Source organism: Aptenodytes forsteri, unplaced genomic scaffold (genome assembly GCF_000699145.1).
Source record: "Aptenodytes forsteri isolate BGI_AS27 unplaced genomic scaffold, ASM69914v1 Scaffold46, whole genome shotgun sequence".
Lineage (NCBI taxonomy): Eukaryota > Metazoa > Chordata > Aves > Sphenisciformes > Spheniscidae > Aptenodytes > Aptenodytes forsteri.
The window spans coordinates 701,425-706,676 of NW_008794774.1; the positions used below are offsets into that span (position 1 = coordinate 701,425).

The window sequence follows — 5,252 nt, forward strand, 5'->3', positions numbered from 1 at the left end:
CCATCCCCCCCCGCCGTACCACCCCCCCCCCACAGGGGGGGGGGGGGGGGGAGTGAGCGAGCGGCTGTGTGGTGCTCACTTGCTGGCTGAGGTTAAACCACGACAAGTTGTATCATCTCTCAGGTTTACAAGAACTCTCTTTTGTCAGGTTACAATGGTATAGCTGAGAAGTGACTCCTTGAGGTCAAAGTTTCAGGTAGTTAGTATAGAAGAGAATACAAATCAAGCCTTTAGACTCTAGCATTACCAACTGAAGATGATCCTCAATGAATCAAAACTGATTTGCATTATTCATGTACAGTTTTTGTGGCCGTTGTGAAGCAAGGTTACCTCCATATATCCTACAGAAATTTATCTGAAACAGTTTTAATGGACAAGAACTGGATGAACCTAGAGACTTCAATGAGTAGCTACCAAGGCATACCAGAGGCTTGACTGCTTCTTCTGTGAGGAGTGGCTATACTGGGAACCAACTGACGTAACAAGCAGTGTAAATTTTAGATAATCAGTTCCTGTTCCCTTTGTAACTGAAAAAGCTGGAGAGGGAGTGTCATACCACCTTGGAAAAACAAAAAACTGTCATTGCCCGTCTTCTTTCAAGGCATGGACATCTGGGCCTAGATCCAACTCACCAAAGATCTGAATCACTGTTTTGCATTCATGTGTAGCCTGTGTGATGGCTTCAGTGGTTAGGTCTGCCCCTTGATCATGAGCCCATCTGTAGGTTCTAGGTCTCTCCCTAAATGTCCTGATGTTTCATGGGCCCACTGAGCTATGAATAACTCATCCTTAAGTTCCCAGTCCAGGTCTACCTAAGTCACTTCAATTCTGGCAGCCTGGTCTTGTTTTGGTGTTCTTCAGTGGTGCTGTCCTTGGGCTTGTGAGCATCTGTATGACATGTAGCTCTACAGTAATGCTTTCTATCTGGGCAGCAATGTCTTGCCAGAAGGCAGCAGTCCAGATGGGTTTACCTCTGCGCTGCCAGTTGGTCTGTTTCTAATGATGCAGCCACCCTCACAGGGCATTTGCTACCATCCATGAGTCATTATTGACATAGAGTACTGGTCGCTTTTCTCATTCAGCTATCTCTAGGGCCAACTTCTGCAAACTGGCTTGACTTGCCTTCTCCTTTGATGGCTTTGACAACTTGTTGTGTAGGACTCTACACAGCAGCCTTCCACTTCCGATGGTTTCCTACTACACAACAGGATCCACTGGTAAACAGACCATACTGCTTTTCACCTTCTGAACTCATTATATGGTGGCACTTCTTGCACGTGAGTCACCTCCTTGAGTGATGATCTTAAATTTATGCCTTCTGATGAGTCCATGATCTCTTCCAGGATTCCTGGGCGGCTGGGGTTCCTCATCCAAGCCTGTTGTATGACCAACCCTACCCACTTACTCTATGCAGTGTCCTTTGAACATCCAGTACAGCACAGGCAATCGTGGTGCCAAGAGGAGCTGTGCTTCTGTACCAACAACTTCTGAAGCAGCTCAGCCCCCACGTACACTGCTAGTATCTCTTTTTCAGTCAGACTGTAGTGGGCCTTGGATCCTCAATACCCCCAACACCACAATGCTAAAGGCTGACCTTGTATTTCTCCAGGTGTTTTCTGTCAGAGGCTCCAGTTGAGGCCATGCTCCCCAGCTGCAGTGTAGAGTGCATTTCTCACAGCTGGTCCCATCCGGATGGGCCTAAGGGCTACCGCACGAACTATCTCCTCTTTGATCTGTTCAAAGGCCTGTTGCTGCTCAGGGCCCCACTCAAAATAGTTCTTCTTTAGGGTCACTCAATAGAGAAGGCTCACAAGCTGACTGTAACCTGACATACACATGCATTCTCCAGTAATCCACAATGCCTAGACAAGCCTGTGTTCCTTTCTTGTTAGCTGGTGGGGACATAGTTATTATCTTATTGATTGCAGCCCCAGGGGTGTGACAATGTCCACCTTGCTGTTTTAGTCCCAAGAACTGGATCGCTTGTGCAGGTCCTTTGACCTTTATTTGGTTTTACGGCAAAACCAGCTTTCCAAATGATCTGGATTATTCTTTTCCTCTTCTCAAACACTTCGTTCAGGACATGATAGTCCACTGTTAACCTCCACCCTCTGTCAGACTTTTGCACTGGCCTTATGGGACTATTTAAGGGTTATTAAGTCTTGCTTATTACTCTTTGGCTCTCCAATAGATGAATCAGCCTACAGATGGTAACCAGGGAGTCTCGGTTAGTGCAATACTGCCACTGGTGCACCATCATGGTAGCAACCAGCACTGGCTATTCTTCGTCATGCAGCAACCCTACAATGGAGAGGCCAGGCAAGGTAGACAGTTGTTTAATCTTATTTGTGTCCACTGTGGCTACACCAAAGGCCCACCAGTACCTTTTTGGGTCCTTGAAATACCCTCTCCTGAGGCAGACTATGACAAGGATGCATGGAGACTCCGGGCCATCACAATAGGATCCTTCTGCCATTTGTCCCCTGTTAGGCTCACCTCAGCCTCCAACACAGACAACTGTTGGCATCCACCCTGTCACTCCACAAATCCAGATGTGTCCCGCCCCCTCCTACCCTGATGGCATTATGGTACACTGTGTACCAGCATCCACCAAAGCCTTATACACCCGTAGATCCGATGTGCCAGGCCATCAAATCCGTACAGTCCATTAAACTTTGTTATCCCCTTCCTCCGCCTAGCCAAGAGGCAGGGGCCCTTTCCTCCTGGTTGTAGTATTCACTGTCTGACTCCCGTGGTGTCAGACCAGAAGCCCCTTCACCAAACTCTGGAGGAGAGGCATTTTCAGCCCTTATTCTGTGTCTATGGGACTGTTGGGTGTTTTCCACCATCTTGGCAGCAGCTGGTGCAGCAGCCTTCTTGATTGGTCCCTTCTTAGCAGCTGTCTTCTCCTGCAGTTCAGGTACACAGGCTTCTAGCTTTGAGGTGAGTGCACTGTCCCTCTTCCCCGTGTCCTACCCCAGCCATGCAGGAAGAACCAGAGGGTGCCATGTGGTGTGCACCTGGGGCTCCCTTTCCCTCTGGCAGGGGGAAGCTGACTCCACAGGGCACCCCTGAGAACCAAGACACTGCCTGTGGGGATGAGAAGTGGAGGGATTCTCTGAAACACCCTGGAACTGGCAAGGTAGTCTCTCCACAGTTTGTATCTCAAGATGTGGCCAGTCCATCATCACCAGTGAGTTGGCGTATGACACTGATGCTTTTTCCACAGACCTCCTCTACATGGCCCATATGTACTGGATGTCATGCAGATCTGTGGAGACTTCTTTGTTGTCCAGGTCACTGTAGACTGCCTCCACCACTGCTAATTCTCTTAGATACTGAACACCTTCCTCAGCAGAGGTTCAACTGCCTCAGTAATTGACAAGATCACCCTTGAGAGAACACCTCACACTCAACAGGAACCAGCTCCAGCGGTTGCAGATTGTCAACTCTCTTCTGATTTCTTTGTTGATTCCCTGGTCCCTAGCGAGGGATCCCGCTGCTGGGCTTCTCTACCCTCAATTCCTGACTATCCCCTCCAGCATCACAGCATTTGAGCAACCAGGCAGCAATATGCTTGCCTGGCTGGCAGCCATAATTTTTCTGCATATCTTGGAGCTTGCTCAGGGTTAGATTTGGGTTGGTTTCTGCCTCTTGGATGACTTCTATCACTTCCCCTTACATTTCCTTGCCAAAGGACTGGCTTCCTGATCAGACCCTTCCTCCTCCTTCTCCTTTACTAATTTCCAGCATTTGAGCAACCAGGCAGCAATATGCTTGCCTGGCTGGCAGCCATAATTTTTCTGCATATCTTGGAGCTTGCTCAGGGTTAGATTTGGGTTGGTTTCTGCCTCTTGGATGACTTCTATCACTTCCCCTTACATTTCCTTGCCAAAGGACTGGCTTCCTGATCAGACCCTTCCTCCTCCTTCTCCTTTACTAATTGATGGTACAGTCCTGTTGACCTCCACTGCCAGTGCTTCCTTTTTACTAATAGGGCCATCACTGTGGTTGCAGTTTGGGTCCCTGTCTCAACCATCGTGTCGTTAGAAGTAGAGGCCCACTTTCCCCTGCTGCTGTGATGGTGCTAGGCAGAGGCCCAACAGGCACAGGCCAAGCCCCAAAACAGTGCTAGGAGCTGCTGGGTCTCATCAGGATAGGCAAGGCACCCTTCCATCAAGTGGTGTGCCAATCCAACGGGATTGCAATCCTGTTCAGGTGTAAAATCCCAGGTTATAAAAGGTGGTAACAGCCCCAGGCACCTGCCCAAACCCTCCTACACACCCTGTCACCCAGGGATCAACTGCCTCGAGGCACATTTCTCTGTCAGCTTAACAAGTTGTTTGTTCTTGCGCCAGGACCAAAGCAGGTTCCACACACCCAACAACAAGTCAACAATGTTAAACAGGATCAAACATCTTATATAAGGATGTACAAAAAACACAGGAGCCCAGGCAACAGAGCTGGACACATCAACCCCAGAGGAGAGGGAGGTGTAGTCCCTTGTTCTCTCCACAAGGTAGCTCATGCAGCGCAGGAATGGCATCACAGCCAGGGCTGTATGCCAGTCCAGGCATATAGCCATTGCTTTTATCAAAATGTTTCCAAGCACAGCAAAATACATTGATAAGCAGCACAGCAAACAGCAAGAGCCGAAAGCAGCCATTAAAAAGCCCTAGACTCTAATACACAGTAAAGCAAGCAAGCTCTGTGACCCACACAGGAGCCTGCCAATTAACAAATTAACATGCTTAGATCAAAACAGTCATTACCACAAGCCCAATGCTGGGTGCTAAAAAAGACTGTGATGGGTTGACCCGGCCAGTGGCCAAACACCCACACAGCTGCTTACTCACTCCCATCTCCCATGGGACAAGGAGAAAATAGAATTAAGGTGAGAAGACTCATGGATTGAGAGAATACCAGTTTAACAGGGAAAACAAAAGCCGCGTGTGTAAGCAAAGCAAAAAGAGGAATTCATTCATTACTTCCCATGGCCAGGCAGATGTCCAGCCACTTCCTGGAGAGCAGGGCCTCAGCACATGTAATGGTTGCTTGGGAAGAAAAATGCTATAACTGTGACCTTCCCTGCTTTGTCCTCCTTTCCCTGAGCTTTTATTGCTGAGCATGCCATTGTATGGCATACAACATCCCTTTGGTCAGTCTGAGTCAGCTGTCCTGGCTGTGTCTCTCCCAACCCCTTGCCAACCCCCAGCCTACATCCTGAGCAGGGGGACGGGGGGGGGACGTGG

At 48.9% G+C, this 5,252-nt stretch overlaps 1 protein-coding gene across 1 annotated transcript in view; it reads right to left on the bottom strand.

The window, feature by feature from the left end:
- The window catches only part of GLDC (glycine decarboxylase), a 43,876-nt gene that overhangs the window by 13,424 nt on the left and 25,200 nt on the right, over window positions 1-5,252 (bottom strand). The gene's annotated exons all lie outside the window — the stretch shown is intronic.